The sequence below is a fragment of the Danio aesculapii genome, chromosome 19 (genome assembly GCF_903798145.1).
Source record: "Danio aesculapii chromosome 19, fDanAes4.1, whole genome shotgun sequence".
Lineage (NCBI taxonomy): Eukaryota > Metazoa > Chordata > Actinopteri > Cypriniformes > Danionidae > Danio > Danio aesculapii.
This window is the reverse complement of record NC_079453.1, coordinates 8218662-8238566: the sequence shown is the minus strand read 5'-3', so window position 1 is coordinate 8238566 and position 19905 is coordinate 8218662. Positions and strand designations below refer to the sequence as shown.

Sequence of the window (19905 nt, the reverse complement as noted above, 5' to 3'; positions counted from 1 at the left end):
TGTGAAAAATTCCTTTGCTAAACATCAATTGGGAAATATTTATATATAAAAAATTCACAGGAGGGCTAATAATTTTGACTTCAACTGATAATCATTTTAAATAATCGTGATTACTATTTTGACGAAAATAATCATGATTATTGCAACGCAGTGTTGAAGCAGCAAGAAGGTCGCTGGTTCGAGCCTCGGCTGGGTCAGTTGGCCTTTCTGTGTGGCGTTTACATGTTCTCCCTGCGTTCAGGTGGGTTTCCTCCGGGTGCTCCCGTTTCCCCCACAGTCCAAAGACATGTGGGACAGGTGAATTGGGAAGGCTAAATTGTCCGTAGTGTATGAGTGTGAATGAGTGGGTGTGGATTTTTCCCAGTGATGGGTTGCGGCTGGAAGGGCATCCACTGCATAAAACAAATGCAGGAAAAGTTGGCGGTTCATTCCGCTGTGGCGACCCCAGATTAATAAAGGAACTAAGCCGACAAGAAAATGAAAGAATAAATAATCGTGATTATGATTTTTCCTATAATCGAGCAGCCCTAGTACTTGGAAAAATATCTAAAATCACTCTTTTGACATATTTCTGACACTTTAACTGACATCTGCACCAGTTTTGCACATTTGTAATTTCTTACAGTAACTCGACACACCCCCCCCCCCTTACTCTAGTATTTAATACTCTGAGCACTCAACGCTCCTGTGTATAGTTAGCACTTCTTGTGTGTATTGCCTCCTCTTTTAAATTACTGAATGCCTCCTCAGTTGTAAGTCAATTTGGACAAAAGCATCTGCCAAATGACTAAATGTAAATAAACGTACATATTAGTATGTTGTATAGATTGAATATTACAGCATCTTGCCGTTAACAGTTAGCCCAGAGGCTACACTCTGGCTATAATGTGATTTTGTTTCTCAGTAATGTGATGAACGCTGGTTCATGTTGACAGCAGCTCGAGGGAACATGTGCTGGTGTCTGCATTTGTGCAAGTGTCTCTCTTGAAGACTATTTTTCCCAAGAGTGGGTCAGAATTGCAGTGTAGCACATACAGGTGTCCGCTAATTGATTCCTGCGCTGGGCCGATGCGCAGCCACTCCAGATGATCACACTTTAAGTAATCCATACACACGCGCGTGCTCGCTCGCCCCCATTACGCCTACGTCTCTTTAAACATCCCGATACAGTCCACGCCTGTGTGACCCTCTCTGTTTGCTGTGGTGAGGTTTTCTATTATGCCGTTTTCTAGTAATGCGATTAACCTTTGATTCAGCGGGAGAAAGTCCCAGAAGACCGCATTGCTAATCCTTAACATATGAGTTTGGCTTTCCCCTCCCCCGATTTCATTCTCCCCGTTTAAAGGAAAAGTTCCTTTTTTGCTTCCTTTCTTGTGCGTTACACAAAAGATGAATTTTTAAAGCATATCCTGGTCTCTTTTGTCAGTCTAATGAAAGTGAATGTGAGCTCTGCTGTCAGGCTTCAAAATGACTAAAAAGAATCGTGAAAGTGGTTCGTATGATTTATGTTCCTGTTCTTCTGTGACTCGTGAGGAAGACGATTTCTTTTTGTGTGTGTGTGTGTGTGTCTTATAGAAGAGGTATTTGATCCACCTAAGTGATCTGAATGATTGATTCAGTGACTATGTTTACATGGACATCAGTAATCGAATTATTTGCCTTAATCTAATTAAGACAATAATAAGATTAAGGTGTTTACATTAGTTGCTTTTTGAATGTTCTGTTCATGATCCCGTTTTACATGTTATAGTACATAATTAGATTAACTTTATTGCGTCAATTTAGTGTCAGTTTAGTGGCTAATTCGTACGAATTCGAATATATATATATATATATATATATATATATATATATATATATATATATATATATATTCGTACGAATTAGCCACTAAACTTGTATACATATATATATATATATATATATATATATATATATATAGAGAGAGAGAGAGAGAGTTGAAGTCAGAAACACACGAAAACAACATTAACATTATAGCAGACACTGTAAAAGCTCATTCCTAGCCACTAAACTTTTCTGACCGGGTATTTGAGTGTTATCGAGTGACAGAATGTTGTGGGACTACTATACAGGAGTTATTATTATGGATTATAGATAGCAAAATTTAGCGGTTTTTATTTTAAAAGCATGACGGTAAAACACGAAGGCAATTATGACTGTTTTAAAACATGTGCTTGATTAACGTCATTGCGTCACCGCGCTATCCGCATTTCCTCCAGAGTTTCCAGCCTGATCTCACGAGAAAGTATTTCACGTTTTGTCAGTTTAGTGGCTAATTCGTACGAGTTCAGTCGTACGTAATTGTACGATTTTAAAAAGGAGGCGTGGCACCTAACCCACCCCTAAACCCAACCGTCATTGGGGGATGAGCAAATCGTACTAAATTGTACGAATTAGCCACTAAATGAAAAAGTTACGAATTGCCGTGAGATTGTGTTGGAGTTTCATGTAAGTTCGGGTGTTTCATTATTAATTTGTCGACTTTAACTGCAGTTTGGCACTTTCACATTTATTTGGGCATGCCCCCCTGTGACAAACGAGATATTGGATGCAACTATAAACTGCTGGATGAGTATTGTTTTAACGGAAGTTCCTACCGCATGTTGAATGGAAGAAAAAAAACCTCTGCATCTCTCGATGCTGGTGTCTGTGGTCTGCACTGACTCGGTAGGCGCAAAGAGTGTCAAATAGCCGTGTGTGGGTGTGTGTGTGTGGACTATCCTGCCTCAAAACGCAGCGAAAAGCCCTACATGATGGTAATAGTTCGATTAAGGTGTTTACATGCCTGTACTGCACTTCAATAATGCAACTAAAATCAGCATACTCCACACGTCTTAATTCCATTGCTCTTTAGTTCGGTTATGTTCGGTTTAGTTCAATTAATCAAAAATCGCTGTTTACATGGTACTCTTAATCAGAGTATTGTCTCAATCGCATTAAAATCGAATTATTGGTGTTCATGTTAACGTAGCCAGTGAATCGGAACTGATTCGGTTGTTGAGTTTAGGTTGTTCAGCTTAATGAATCAGCACAGGAGTTCAGCAGGTGAAGATTATCACTGAATAATAAATCAAGTTTTGATCCATTCAGCTTTAAATCCATTGATTAAAAGAAAAACGAATCCATTTTAGTTTTAAAAGAGAATAAAGTGTATCAGGGGCTATTTTTTATCATTCTTGTGTGTTTGATGCACTCAACTTCTCCCTCTTATGAACTGATTGAATGTTGAGTTAAACTTAGTGATTCGATCACACTGACTAGCAGCTTGAACTTCACTAAATATTGCAAAATATTTCATTTATTTTAAGGAAAGTATATCATATTTAGCATGACGAGGGTGATGGATAAATTAATCTCTTCATTTTGCATCTAATCATTTCAGCTCATGATTTCTCACTCTTCAGAGCTGATTCACTTCACAGTTCACGGTGATTAAAAGCTGGAAGGAGAAGTGGATAACATCTTCAATTTTATTTAAGAGATTTTAAATATGTGTGGTTTTTAGTATCTGCATGAAAACAAGTGATTTGAATCATTCAGCTCTTTATTTCTCACTCCTCTGGACTGATTTAGTTTGGTGAGTTCAACTCACTGAATCAGTGATTCGATCACAGTGATTTGCTGCTCATTGAATTTGAGTTTTTTCATCACACAAATCAATCAGATGACTTCAGATTTGAAATATTGCACAGAAGTTTCTTTATGATTGTTTTTTTTTTGCTTTTTGAATGTTGATACCTCAGTTAACATTCACTGTAACTGTATGGAAAAGAGCCACATGCACATTTTTTGAAATCTCATTTTGTATTTCACAAAGTCTAAAAGGATAGGAGAAAAGATGCATATTCTTCTCCCATTTCTTCTGTCCTCTTGACTGATTCATTGTAACTGTATGGAATGAGTGACATGCACATTTTTTTGAAATGTCATTTTGTGTTTCACACTCCTCTTGACTGATTCAGTTTGGGGAGTTCAACTCACTGACTCAGTGATTTGATCACAGTGATTTGCAGCTCACTGAACAAGATAATTACTTGGATTTGAGTTTTTTTCATCACACAAATCAATCAGATGACTTCAGATTTGAAATATTGCACAGAAGTTTCTTTATGATTGTTTTTGCTTTTTTAATCTTGAATACTTCCATTCACATTCACTGTAACTGCATGGAAAAGACTAGCACTAAAGTTTTTCAAAATCTCATTTTTGTTTCACAAAGTCTCACAGGTTTGGTAGTAGAATAGGGTGATGAAATAATGAATCATTTAAACATTTAAGCACATGGCTTACACTCCTCTCGAATGATTCGTTTTGGTGGGTTCACTCACACAGCATTTCCAATCAACTCACTGATTCACCAATCATAGGTCATTATGTGGGATTGAATGACACCTAATTTCAGTCTGTTTATCACAAAAATTAAACAAATAACATATGGGTTGTTGTCATGATGGTGCATTTAAATAAATGACAATCATTTTTTTTCATCCGTATAGTTCTAAAATAGGATCTTGATCACTGAAACCACGTCCTCTGGTGTGACACTATGTGCTAATTTTACATCTGCAGTGCCACAGAAAACTTTATATTTAAAAATGTAATTATAAGTGTAACACAGACAACTTAGTTATTTATTATTATTATTATTATTATTATTATTAATATTTTTAATTGTCAAAGGACCCCTTTCAAGATGATGTGACTGAAGCCCCCTGTGAAGCCCATGACATACCCCTGTCAGGTCCGTGGCCAGCCTGGTGAAAGGGATGGTTCTTTTTTCTTAAAATATGGACCTTTTTGCAGTTATTAGCCTCATTTTCTATTTAATTATAAGGTTTAAATACTTTTTAAGCACACATTTTTGCTGGATTAACTTGTCAGATGGTCATCAACCACATTTTTGATGTACCAAAATCATTTCCTAAAGATTTAGAAAACAAAAATATGAGAATAATACTTATTTTTCAAATACAAATTCATTACTTCATATATTATTAGAATAAAGGACGCTGTTCAAGTTTTCATCTTTTGACTTTCCTCAGTCACACTGAAGCAACAGCCAAAAGAAGAGTCCACTTGGTGTTAAAGCTTTCTTTGATGGTTATTTTTACAATGTATTATGGCATAGCAGTCAAATGAGTACAGATGAGCTTGGGACAAATTCTGGACCTCTTTTTTGTACACATTTCACTTTTTTAGAACCACTATATATAAAATTATTGTTGTCATCTGGTGTGACAGCGCTATTTATTAAAAATGTACTACAAGTCCATCAAGAAACGTAGAAAATAAATATTAATAATTTCATATAAAAGAAATGGCACTATATAATAATAACTTCCCTACAGTGAAGATAAATCACTATTTGTATAATATTAAGCTGAATTATTACCCAAATTATCGAGTTGTTTTTCTTAATAATTGCTGTTACACTTATAGGACATTTGTACAGTACAGTACAGTTCAGTAAAAGCAAAAGTGAAAGCATTGATAAATTTAGTGACCTCCTTCATATTTTCTCATCCATCAGACTTCAAATTGCCTAAATATATATATTATTTTCGTCAAAAACGGTGTTTTGATAACCTTGACTGTCTATTTGTCAGAAACTCATAAAGAAAGTCTAATAGACCAGTGTTATGAGTCTTGTTTGTCAGTTTTGTTGCCTTTCATTCATTTAACTGCATAGAAAATACCGTCTAAAGCACTGAACAGGCTATAATGAATCATTTTTTTATGTTTAGCCTCAGCTGAAGCACATTACTCTGCGCCGCTCTCACTCTACTTGGGAACTCTGGGAAATGTAGTCACTCGTGAGGGGATTAGGCGGCGAGCGCAGTGGTCTGGGGAATTTCAAGTTGGCACGCTGTAATTATGGCGGCGGTGGCTTTTCTTTGTGGCCGCGACGTGTGGTAATGCAGGAAAATCAATGGCATGCTCCCGCTGCGGTGGGAATACATTTGTCCAAACACAACCTTCGCTTGCACACATTAGACACAGCCGGGCCTCACACAAAAAAAGCACGCCGCCTCACTTTCTCCCTCACCGCCTTTGTTTACATGCCTGTAACGGTAATTGTACGCTGTCGTCGCTTTTAGACAGAACGGCAGGTAAACAACTTCACTCGTCTCGAATCAATTCTAACAAAGTGATCAGACCTGCGCCGGGGCTAATGAGGAGAGAGAATTGATGACGGCAAGTAAATAGTGCTCGTCTATTTCCGTGTCTTTAAGTGCTCTCTCCTCCCGTGCGTTCTCCAGTGTTCAGTGTTCTTGTAAGTGAGCGACCGGCGGATGGAAAACTGCCTTTAATGGCACTCAAATGAGCCTCGGCGTCCAGCGCCTGCAGGCCGAGCTCGTGGTATCCAGCTGGCGGAATAATGGAGGGAATGTGCGTTCGTGTGCGTGTGCCCACCTGCAGACTGTTTATCTCGATTTCTCTTGTGTCTTTGTTCTTATTTTTTTGTCTTTGTTTGGTGGATGAGCCTTTCTTTCTTTACTTATCGCCATGATTTAAGCTGCATTTTATGCGCTTGTCGCCAATATCAGTGGGTTTGTACAGTCAAAATTATAGCCCTCCTGTTAAATTTGTATTCTTTTATATAATATATAATCAAATATTTCCCAAGGGCTGTTTAACAGGTTTTATTTGAACACATTTCTAAACATAATGACTAATTTTAATAGGTAATTTCGTTTTTGCTGTCATGACAGTACATAATATTTTAGATACTTTGCAAGATACCTGTATTTAGCTGAAAGTGCAATTTAAAGGGCACATATTTTACTCCTTTTCAAGATTTAATACAAGTCTTTTGCGTTTCCAGAATGTGTCTGTAAAGTTTCAGCTCAAAATACTCTTCGGATTATTTATTAAAGCTTTTTAAATCTGGGAAATTTGAGCTGTTATGACATTGTAGCTGTTTTTGTTGCCTGTTCCTTTAATGCAAATGAGCTGGTTCTCCTCACCCACCATTCCCACATGCGTGTCAGAGTCGTAGCCTTTACATAGATAAACAACATAGACAGACTATAGATATATACAGTAGATATCGCAAACAGACCTTGGGCATGTGCCAATAGCGCCGCCATATTTGTACAGTGCTCCCAGGACAAATGTCGTTCAACCGCACTAGTCAAGACTAAAGCCAATCCGAAGATGCTGGACTTCTGCACTGTAGTAACAAGCAAACAAGGAAAACAAAGCACAGAGGCTGAACATTTCATAGGTAAGATTTCATTATTTACGTTTTTGTATGTTACGACCTTTTGTGCTCAACGGGTATTGAGGATAATACAGTCTCTTAGTGCACTGACCATAAGGCAAAGCAGCACCAAACTCACACTAAATACTAGGCTTATGCTAGTTTTGTTGAATAAAATAAGCAAACAACGTAAATAAAATATGACAACAAGACGCTACGGTGCTAGAAGCTTGTATTATTGTCGGCTAAGTGAACGAGTCGTTCATAACAGGGATTCATTCACAAGCGAATCGCTCCCTCTGTCAGAATTAGAAGTGAAAGCAGGAGAAGGGGTGTGTTTCAGGACATGGAGATTGAGGTAAAGTTGGTTTTATATTCGCACATTCGTTCAATGACAACTTGTGACACGCTCCCTATAGTGTTTACCATGATACTTTGAATGTTCGGTGTGAAATCAGATGTGAATGACTTCAAAACGACACTAGCACCATTTATTTAACTGTGAACTTGTACTTTGGTAGTCGGTAGCTGCTTATATGATTTCACTATTTAGAATTCAGCAAAGAATACTTTTTAATTAAGGAGAAAGTCTGAATGTGTTAATATAAAACCAACTTTACCTCAATAAATTTAACAGGGAGGGAGGATAATACATTTCCATGCACACAAACACATGCTCTTGTCGGGAATGCCCGTGCGATTGCTTATCCATCAATGTAGAAAAGTGATATAAAATGATAATTTCTCTTTCTAATTTCTATATATCTCTGGCTCTGGATAGACAGTCCTCCACTGCACCTTGGTCCCACATTCATTTCAAAGGAGTGCTACCCTGTACTAAAATGGCGGCTCTATTGACGCATTCTTTCCAATAGACAACAACAGCGTAGGCGACATCTAATTTAAATATCTATGGTGACAATAAAGCAGATCTTGCTTACTACAGTAAGAACTTTCCTAACAGTTATTTGATATATTTGTTTTGGAGTTAATTCAAGCCTTTCTGCAATGATGAGTCACACACAATGTCGTTATAAAGTTCGCGCGCACATACACACACATGTTTACCTTTGCGCTGTTTTTGCACGGCAAATGTGACAGGATACACAATAATATCCACTTCTGTATAGATATCCGTTATGTTAATTTACAAAATAAAGCTGATTTAACGTCCACGAATCAATTTAAGCGGCTTCTTTATAGTTGTACTTACGCTAAGCGGCTGTGGACTTGAATTACGTTGCGATTTTACTGAATTTATTACAAACTTGCACTGATTTAAAACCTTTTTAAACTTATTAAAACTCATTCTTGATCACATTTGATGATTATTGATGATCACAGAGAGCTGAACAGATCTTTTAAGTCCAGTTGCTTTGTGCACACCCAATCTTGTGGATATGATTCATTACTACAGTGACACATGTCAATCAATTCAGTGGGCGAGGAACCACACTCCCACGTCACATTGTGGTAGGCCTCAAAATGGGAGGGAATTGGATCCTAATTTAATGTCAGGAAATTAAAAAAGAGAGTTATTGTCTTTAAATGACTCCAATATGATTGTGGACACCAGTGTTTCCCAACCCTGTTCCTATAGGCACACCAACAGTTCATATTTTGAATGTCTCCCTTATCTGACCCATTAACTTCAGGTTTTGGAGTCTCTTCTAATCTTGTGATGAGTTGATTCAGGTGTGTTTGATTAGGGAGAGGTTGAAAATGTGTACCGTTGGAGTGCCTTCAGGAACAGGGTTGGGAAACACTGGTGGACACACTTTACCTGCACACAGTTCTGTCCAAACAGCTTACAAGAGATGATTTTCATCATAGGTGCCCTTTAAAGACTTAAAAGAGGTTAATTAGGTTAACTAGGAAAATAATAAAGAAATAAAGAATAAAAGAAATAAAACTTTCTCAAGTAGAAAAAAAGGTAATAATGTGAAAAATCACATTGCTCCGTTAAACATCACTTGGGAAATATTTTGGAAAAAGAATAAAAAAATTCACAGTTGGGCTAATATTTGCCCTTAACTGTATATGTGTAGTTTTATAACCTAATGTGCTGTATGAATTCGTAATATAACTAGGCATGACATGGTTTGGAAGTTTATTGCCTCTCATTTTGGCATAAATGAATCATTTATAGTTCTGTCATCATTTACTCTGCCATCACTTGACAAACCCGTTTGAGTTTTTCTTCTGCTGAGCACAAAAGGAGATATTTTGAAAAATGTTTAAAACATTTCCATAGAATGATGCATCAACTTCCATAGTATTAGGTACTATGTATAAACTTTATATCTTATTAGTATAGAAAGCTATGCCAAAAATGGTAAAATTTGATCGTTTAACATAAGTGACTTATAAAACGAATCTATTTTCGAAAAAAAAGTGTAGTTCCTTTATTCTTAAATGTAATTTTAACAAAGATCTAAAGCGTTTATCGTCATATGCGCAGTAAGGAAACCGGTTCCTTGTTCACAATGAATGCCAAGTAAGGTTTAAGGCAGGGGTAGGGAACCTATGGCTCGGGAACCACATGTGACTCTTTGACCAAAAATAAGTGGCTCTCCAGCTGTCTCTCTTCAATAATATTTTAAAGTTTAAATAACTATAACTGTCATTAGAAATCAGTTACCTGTTGAAAATACAATTATAATTCCCCTTGTAATGTATTTTTACAGCAAAATTAGTAAGAACTCAGTGTACAATCAAAGTAAGTTTTAACCAATGTGCGTGTGTGGCGCTATGAGTAAACTTGAATCACGACACCAATAAAGGGAAAGCAACTTCCATTTTTATGCACTTAAATTTAAACAAAGAAAATAAAAATATATATAAATTGTTCTTTCTTCCTTTATGGACTTGCTCAACATGTGATTCTTCATATTTGTTTATTTTTGAGTTGTGCAGGGACATAAATGAAGAAAAGATATAATATAAACCCCAATGGCTCTTTAAAAAAATTAATTTGCCAAAAAAAATCAGAAATGGCTCTTTGCTGAAAAAAGGTTCACAACCTCTGGTTTAAGGTTTAATAAAAATATAGTAATTCAACATAAAAGTGAACATAAATCTAAACTATCAATAAAGAAGTAAAAAATATATACTTGTTAAAATAAATGTTAAAATCTGTTGTGCAAAATCCAGCAGAAAATGAATAATTTTGCTATAATAATTTACTATAATAGTTAAACTTTGACTTTTTTGCACTTCTATATTTACCGTTTGTATTTATTCGTATATTTAGTCAATATGTATTTATTTATTTATAGTTTATATTTGTTAGCTTGCCAAAAATAAAATCTGATGTGCAAAATCCAGCAGAGAATAAATAATTTTTCATGTTTTTATCCTTTGACTTCATTTATTAATTACATGAATTTTAATACTAATATTAGTTAGTTGATTTATTAATTATTTTATTTTTGTTAACTTACAAAAAAAACAAAATGGAATTTATGTTTGCCTATTTGAATTGAATGTGTGAAATTAACACACTTTCCCAGTATTGGGTTGCGGCCGGAAGGGCATCTGCTGCATAAAACATATGTTAGAGTAGTTGGCGATTCATTCCGCTGTGGCTGCCCCTGATAAATAATGGACTAAGCCAATAATAGGAAAATAAATGAATAGATTAGTTAACATGCTTATTGATCATATCATTTTTTAATAAAAGTGTATAAACCTTGATTTCATTCTACAATTATTTATTTTTTTCCTTTTGAAGCTTCGTCTGCCAACTGTTTGTCTCTTTTTCTCTCATGTCTTTGTTCTGATTTTCCTCTTTGTCATGCAGATGAGCCTTTCCTCCTTCACTCATCTCCACAATCAAACCTGCATTTTCACACTCATATACTCCTCTATCTATATCACGCACGACATTATATATCTCCTCCATGAATTAGCTCAAGTAGTCATCAAATGCTATGAAATGAATGACGGAGAATCCAAGCATAATTAGTTTTTTATGCGTTGCCGAGTAGCATTTGTAAAGGTTGTTTAAACTTTTTTTTTCCCCCAAGTAATGCGCTTTAGTGGCTCATTTTTATGCATGAACACGCTCCGCTCAGGATCTGCTATCATTACATGCTTACGGCCACTCAATCTAACATGCTCTCTTAAGGGAAAAGAGCTCTTCAGTCCATCCCGCGTCTGTGGATTAGTGCTCTTTAAGGGTTAAAGACGCCCAGTGAAATTCAGATTTAAGCTTTTCTGACTTTTTTAAACCCTGTATGTTAGCATCAAAGTCACCTATATGCTGGTTATTGACCTGAACGTCGACTAATTTGACATCTAATGTGTTTAAAATGAACAGATTTGCTCTTCTAGGAAAGTGGAAGGAAAATAGTGATGACTTACGCTGCACTGCTCAGGGTTTTGACCAATCAGAAGTAAATAAGCAAATTGACCAATTAACTTATTTAATGTTTAATAAATATGTCAGTTAAAACCATAAATATAAAACATTCGATTGTTTGTGTTTTATTTCATTATTTTGCGTGAATATAATATCAATGTAACATACTTTTATGGCTGGCGTTTCTCTTATCTGCATAAGTGTTTGCAATAAAATAATAACAATAAAAAAAAAAAAAAAAAGTAGATAAATAAAATAAAATAAAATAAAATAGAGCTCTTCAGTGCATCTTGTGTCTGTAGATTAATGGTCCTAAATGGTTAAAGATGCCCATTGAAATAAACAAAATTGAAACAATTTAATTTAATTTAATTTAATTTAATTTAATTTAATTTAATTTAATTTAATTTAATTTAATTTAATTTAATTTAATTTAATTTAATTTAACGTTGCAAACTAACATAAAACAAAATAAAAAAGAGTTCATTAGTGCATCCTGTGTCTGGATTAGTGGGTTAGTGCTCTTAAAGAGTTAAAGACGCCCATTGAGCTTGTCTGGCTTTATAAATCTTGCTTGTTATGATCTAAATCATCTGTATGCTGGTATTGACCTGAACGTCGACTAATTTGACATTTAATGTGTTTAAAATGAACAGATTTGCTCTTCTAGGAAAGTTGAATGACAATAGTGATGACTCACGCTGCACTCCCCAGGGTTTTGACCAATCAGATGCTCTTTAGAATGAAAACAACACTCCTCCTTGATTTATTTGTTTGTGCTGCAACAAATGTTTGATGTTAAGCTTTTGTTTATATTTATTTACTTATTTAATGTTTAATATTTTTATGCAATAATACATAGCAACACTTTCATGGCTGGCACAGTTTCTCTAATCTGCATAAAAGTGTTTTAAATAAAATAAATTGAAATAAAAAAAAAATCGAAATTAAAATAAAACAAACAAACAATAAATAAATGAATAAATAAAATAAAAATGAAAGTGATATCCATTGAGTATTGTCCATATAAGTATTATGCAAACATATTATTTTGTATTATTTTTTGTATTTTTTTAAATATTTTGAATATAGTTATTCATTTAATATTTTATAACAATAATGTAAACTGGTAAACTGACTGGTAAATGACCTCAAATTACCATAATGTGTGTTAACATCATTCTGAATTGTAATCAATCTTAATCTATATTAAATATTTATATATTTTATATTATTTTATATTATTATTATTTTATAAATAATGTTAAATATTCCATCCATCCATCCATCCATCCATCCATCCATCCATCCATCCATCCATCCATCCATATATATATATATGAATATATATATGAATATATGAATAAATAATGATAATTAATTATAAATCATTAATTAAATAAGATTAAATATTTAATTTAATATATTAAATAGATATATTAAATATATATGTATATTATGTATATATTAAATATTTATAACAATAAATCAAACTATTTTGTGGCTTTAAGCTATCCTTAATCAATAAATATATATATGTAAAATTGATTTTTGAGTCTAATATAAATATTTTTTAAAAATCTAAATCTTTAATCCCTAGATTAAATACTTGTCCTCTTTCTCTGTTTCATTCTCAGTTTTTCTCCTCCATGTGTTCACCTGTTCACAGATGTGCTCTTGTTTTCTCTCCCCCTCCCTCTTTCTTCATTCCTCCTGCATCTTTATTCTTTTATTATCTTTTCCTCCACGTCTCTGATCTCTGTGTTCCACCTCTTTCACCTCGTTCTTCAGATCTTACCATCTCCTGCTGTTCTTCTCGCTTTCTTTTCAGTCGAGTCCTTCTCTTCTTCCCCACAATTTCTTTTTCCTCATTTCAGTGCCAACTCTTCTTTATCTTTCTCTTCTTTCTGGAGGCTTCATTCCGTTCATCACATCTTTATTAACTCATCCCTTGCTCTTCTTTGCCACACATTTACTGTCCTGCTTTCTCTGGAAGTCTGTTCTGAACATATTGCTGCAGGGTTTTTAATAGATTGTTCTGCACACCAAAATAATTTTTGCAGTTTGTTTCCAGTACTTGTTTAAATGAGCAGAAACAACAATTCTTGAGATGTTTTTTTGAGACAACTTACTAAAAGTAATGTGACTAGTTTTTTGGGAGTAATATGTGTGTGTATATGTGTATATGTGTGTATATAATTCCTGCATAGTCCAACATCATTTACTTGCTCATGCTGTTGAAATATTAATTCATTTTCCTTCAGCTTAGTCCTTTTATTCATCAGGGGTCGCCACAGCAGAATGAACCGCCAACTTATCCAGCAATGGTTTTACACAGCGGATGAAATCTGTTGAAATATGATTCCTTAAATTAAATTCCTGCATTATAATTATACAATAATTGTGAAAGATTAAAATATTTATTTATACACCTGTACATGCTTTTTTTTAGTACATTTATACATGATACTTAATCCCAATTACCTCCACATCATCAGCAGTCACACCGAAACAATTTTCATTTTCTTTTTTAACATTTCTATTTCAACCATGTAGCATCTTGGCACTTCTCTGTATCGCCAACTGGCAAGAACATGTTATTTGGCAACACCATCTTTTCTGTACTCTCAGTCGGCATTTGGCGAGTATCCATTTTGGCTCCTGTTAATACATTTCTTTTTTTCATAATTGAGTTCGAAGAATCTTAATGGTTGAGATTGTGTTGCGTAAGCGTGTGTGTGTGTATCTCTTCTTCTCCTCCTCCTCCAGCTCATCATTTCTCCTCCTCAGGTCAGGTGCTGCCAGCATAAATGTTGCCTGTCAATAATTTAATAAGAGAGGAGTGCCTGTCTCTCCCTCCTTCAAACACGCATATCAATAATACATGGCTCACATGTAAAGTAGGGTTGTGCGGGCAGCCCTTGCTTTTTTTGAGTGGGAAAAAACAGCATGGACGAATGCATCGAAGAAAAGAAGAGTTATGGGAAATAATTCATGTGGCGTGAGTGTGAAGACCGCATGCAGGGTTTGTATATGTGCACGTGAGAGAGTGTGTACACACTGTATACAGCTGAAGTCAGAATTATTAGCCCTCCTGAATTATTTGCCACTCTGTATAATATTTCTCCAATTTCTGTAGATTTTTTTCAACACATTTCAAAGCATAATAGATTCATATTTTATACATATACTAGATACATTTATAATATAATATAAATGTACTAGATATTTTTCAAGATACTTGTATTTAGGCATGTGCCGGTATCACATTTTCATGCTGCGATTAATTGATTGAGCTTTTATCACGGTATACGGTATTATCACGATATTATAATTTTACTAGAGAAACAGGTAAAAAAACACAAAAAACCTCTGACTTTACCCTTTTTGAAGGGGGATAAATTGTCTGCAGCGTTTATTTTTCCGCCATGCTGCTTCTTCGTGTGAGGATTAGCGAGCGGTGGCAGCGGCGGCGCGCACCGCGTGCACACAGTGCTTCTACATGTGGGGATTGTTTACATCAGAGTGCGCATCAGTTCTGCGCAGCATATACGCAGTGTTTCTTCAAGCGGTTGATGGAAAATAAGCTAAGGCGCGTTCTAAGAATATAAATTCGGATCTATTATTTTTCACGGTATTTTGAAGTGCCCGCGATAACAATATCATGCATATTTATTACCGTGATTTATCGCATTACCGAATACCGGCACAAGCCTACTTGTATTCAGCTTAAAGTGCAATTTAAAAGCTTAACTTGGTTAATTAGGGTAATTAGGCAAATCATTGTATAAAGGGCTGGGCCTAAAATCGAAATCTCGATTAAGTCAAAGTCAAAAGTCAAAGTCAGCTTTATTGTCAATTCACATATAGAGAATCGAAATTGTTACTCTCAGACCCTAGGTACCTAACATATAATATTAGTATTAAAAGTAGAGTTTTAAGGAAAATTAAAATTTACAATGTATTCAATTGTACATAAAATGTGGTCTAAAAATATACATAAGGAATAAAAATTATAATAAACATACAATGATATTAAGGGCATTTAGCAAATGAGTGCAAACCAGAGTTGTGCAGATAAAGAACAGTATGTAGTGCAAAAAAGCTTGTTAGCATGACAATTATGATCAAGTGGCAGTGTTATAATATATAGGGAGGTGGTATCGTGTGTCTAACTGGTAGACCTATGTTACATAAAGTGACCAGTGCTGATGAATGTGTGTGTTTTTCATGTGTGTCAGAGTCCAAACATAACATTTTAACTCGATAATGATTAAAAAAAACTATTATTTTATTGATTTTGTTTAATTTTTTTTGCCTTTATAATTTACTTACAAGTTTTGTACAGTAAATATCCTCACATACAGTATTAGAAGTGAGCGATTTTTGAATGAAGGGTGCATTACTTGATTGAAGGAAATACACATTATCTACTATGATTATTTATTGAACATTAACAATGAAAACACACATTGCCTAAAGCCAACTTCTCTTATGAAAAGTGAAAATAAATAACTTGCTCTTTTGGAGACAAAATAAATTATTTTTAATGTTTTTCATATTAAAGTAGAGAATAAGCAGCATCTCTTTTAATTAAAATAACTCTTGTATATCTTGTAAATACTATTTTAAACAGTGCATTTCTTGCATCTTCTGTAAATCTTTTTTAATGTAAATAATAGTTTTAATGTAATGTAAAATATGTTGTCTCAATACAAAAGCGAGGCTTTTAATTATTATCAATGTAGTGCAAAGTAAGGCTCAAGAATAGGTCCATCATCCTACTTGACCAGAGATCAGATGTGGCTGGTAAGTGGCAGCAGAAGTATAAATCAGCCTCAGCGTTTAAAGGTTGATTTAGGGTGCTTTCACACTTGGTTCAATTGCCTGGGCCGTACCCAAGTTCGATTGTCCCCCTTGCCACCTTCTCAGTTGGTTTGTGCTCACACTGTCTTTTTTTCTTCTGAACCCCGGTACGCTTGCATCATCGAGCTGCTGTTTTGTTTACGGCTGTTGCTAGGTAACGGACACGAAAGCAGATCGCCAAAATGGAAAGACGTAAGCACATTGCGGTCGTTCTGCTTTTACTGAATCTTTCGGTTTTGGATATACAGAAAGCGGCTTGCGTCTGTTTGCTGCAACAATATTATAAACATTCAGAACATAACGCGACAAGCAGACATTATCACTGTACTTACCCTGGCTCAGTCCCACTTGTCACCAAGGTACAATACATGACACACACGCACACGAATGAACGTTATAGTACGAGTATATTAGGATAGTTTGTTGTCCTGTGGTTGGTTCACCAGAGTTTGCATGAACCGTACCCCAGACCAACTCTTTCAGACTCGGGTACAGTTCGTGAGTGCACACCTGAGTTCAGAAAACATGTTCACACTAGCTAAATGTACTTCACGTCAAACGAACCTGGGTGCAACCCAAAAGTGCTAGTTTGAAAGTCATTAAACTTCTGCGTCGTCGGCGCCAATAGCCTAATGGTAAAATGCGCCGACATACACTACCAGTCAGTAGTTTGGGGTCAGTTTTATTAGATTTTTTTATGCTTATTTAAAAGAAAATTATTCTGTTCATCATGGTGGCATTTATTAAATGTAAAAAAAATTAATTGTTAAATACTCAATAAATATTCATTTATTTCTCATTGTGTGTAGTTTCCAATGAAATTATTACTCTAGTCATTATTGCTTTTATTACTGTTACCATTAATAATAATAACAATAATAATAATTAATATTAGAGGGATTTCTGAAGGATCACGTGACTCTGAAGACTGAAGTAATGAAGCTGAAAATTCACTGGAATAAATGATTAAATTAGATTATAAACTTCTTTTGATCAGTATTTTTATAGTGCAATAACATTTCACAGTTTTACAATCTGTACTGTATTGTTATAAATAAATGCAGCTTTGGTGAGCAGGAGAAGCTTATTTTAAAACATTTAAAAATCCTACCGACCCCAAACATCCAAACTTTTCACTGGTAGTATATAGCGACCCGAGTTCAATACCCAGCTCGAGGTCCTTTGCCGATCCTTCCCCCCTCTCTCTGCTCCCCATATGTTCCCAAAAATAAACTTCTGCGCCACAAAACAAAAGCCTCGTCCACAAAACTTGACACTTGTAAACACAAACTCCATTGGGCTCACTGCTCACAGATCTCTGCGGCGTCCACATTCATCACCGCTACCAAACATTCATCACGGAGCTTGCGCTACGCGTTACATTTTGAAACAATTATGCGACCACGCTCGGACCATATGTGTGCACTCGACACAGAGGTATGAATTAGAGCGGGTTCACGTGACACACACAGTAGAGAAAGTAATCGAAAAAATCAACCTGGAAAAATGTAATTGATTTAAAATGTCGATTTTGATTACTTTTCGATTAATCGCCCAGCCCTAATTCTATAACAGTAGTTTGTTCTGTAGACAGTCGAAAAAAGATTAAAGGGGCTAATAATATGGACCCTAAAATTATTCTTTTAAAAATTTAAAACTGCTTTTATTCTGGTCGAAATAAATCAAATAAAACTTTCTCCAGAAGATAAAATATTATCAGACATACTGTGAAAATTTCGGTGCTCTGTTAAACATCATTTGGGAAATATTTGACAAATAAGAAAAAATCTCTAATGATTTTGACTGACTGTACGCCTCTGGATGAAAAGGGAATTTACCATGTAGTAATAAAAGCAGAAGGGTTTTTGTTTCCATTTCAGTGGATGAAAAAAATTACAAACACGCGCACACACACATGGACAGACTCACACACATGTACAGACTCACACCACACGTATGAAAAGCATCTCCTGGGGAAAAAGCGATGGGGCTCCGACTGCTGTTGCTGATGTTCAGTGGTCCTCGGGGAGAATGGAGAAACACTGTTTATCACACACTCACATGCTTGCTCAAAAACAGCCGTAATCTAGTGCAACACAGACACTTCAGGACGCATGCGCATCTCCTCTTATAGCAGAACACACACTTATAATTATTCACACTAATGCATTATGGGGAAGGGAGCTGGAGGGAACGCAAACGAGTGTTTATGCGAGCATTTTAGAAAGTAAATAGGATTTTATTTGAAGTACTGATGATCACTTGTGTGTGTGTGTGCTCATTCATTCATTCATTTTCTTTCAGCTTAGTCCCTTTATATTCTGGCATTGCCACAGCGGAATGAACCGCCAACTTATCCAGCATATGTTTTAAGTGGCAAATTCCCTTCCAGCTGCAACCCATCACTGGAAAACATCCATACACTCTCATTCACACATACACTACGGACAATTTAGCTTATCCAATTAACCTATAGCGCATTTCTTTGGACTGTGGGGGAAACCGGAGCACACGGAAACCCATGCCAACACCGGGAGAATGTGCAAACTCCACATAGAAATACCATCTGACCCAGCCAAGGCTCAAAACCAGCGACCTTCCTGCTGTGAGGCGATCACGCTACACACTGCGCCACATTGATGCCTGTGTGTGCTATTTTTCAATGTAATAATATGAAGACCATAGCATTTTAAAGAGATAGTTCACACAAAAATACTAATTCCATCATCATTTGTTCACCCATCATATGTCAAAAGAAGATGTTTTGAGATATGTTGGAAAACGGTAACCATCGACCTCCATAGTATTTGTTTTTCTAACAACTGATGACAGTGGTTACCAACATTTTTCCAAATATCTTCTCTTGTGTTCAACAGAAAAAGAGATTATTAAATATGTGGATCCAAACTGAGGTAGAATAAAGTAATTTGCACGGCAGGTCTGAAATTTTCGCATGTGTTCTTTTTTGTTGCGATACGCACAGAAAACTTGATTAATTAATGTAATTAATGTGTTGCGAAAGTAATGCGAAACAATTCAGAGTCAATTCAAGCAGCAATACTTTGTTCTCACTCTTCTTCAGAAACGAAAGAGGACGGAGAGTTCACCGGCTTGTCAAAGAGCTGCCTGGAATTCTCCCGAAATGCAAAGTTTATTTCAGGAAATCAGTGGCATTTTCATATACTTTGCTTGTGATACTGCAGGCGCGAATATAACACACATTTACATAAACTAATTCTGAACAGAGGCTGACAGTACATCATAGGTAAGGAGGCATGCACACACACATATACACTTGAATTGAATTTGATAACTGACTACAATTTGTGAGTAATGCATGTTTTCGTTTTTTTAAATTAGTTTCATGATAGAATATTGCGGCGTTAGCTTAGCAATATACAGTTGAAATCAGAATTATTAGCCCCCCATTGAATTTTTTTTATCTTTTAAA

At 35.3% G+C, this 19905-nt stretch overlaps 1 protein-coding gene across 1 annotated transcript in view; it reads left to right on the top strand.

Annotated features, from left to right (window-relative positions):
• Window positions 1-19905, top strand: part of LOC130247125 (nectin-2-like) — a 354665-nt gene that overhangs the window by 111926 nt on the left and 222834 nt on the right. The gene's annotated exons all lie outside the window — the stretch shown is intronic.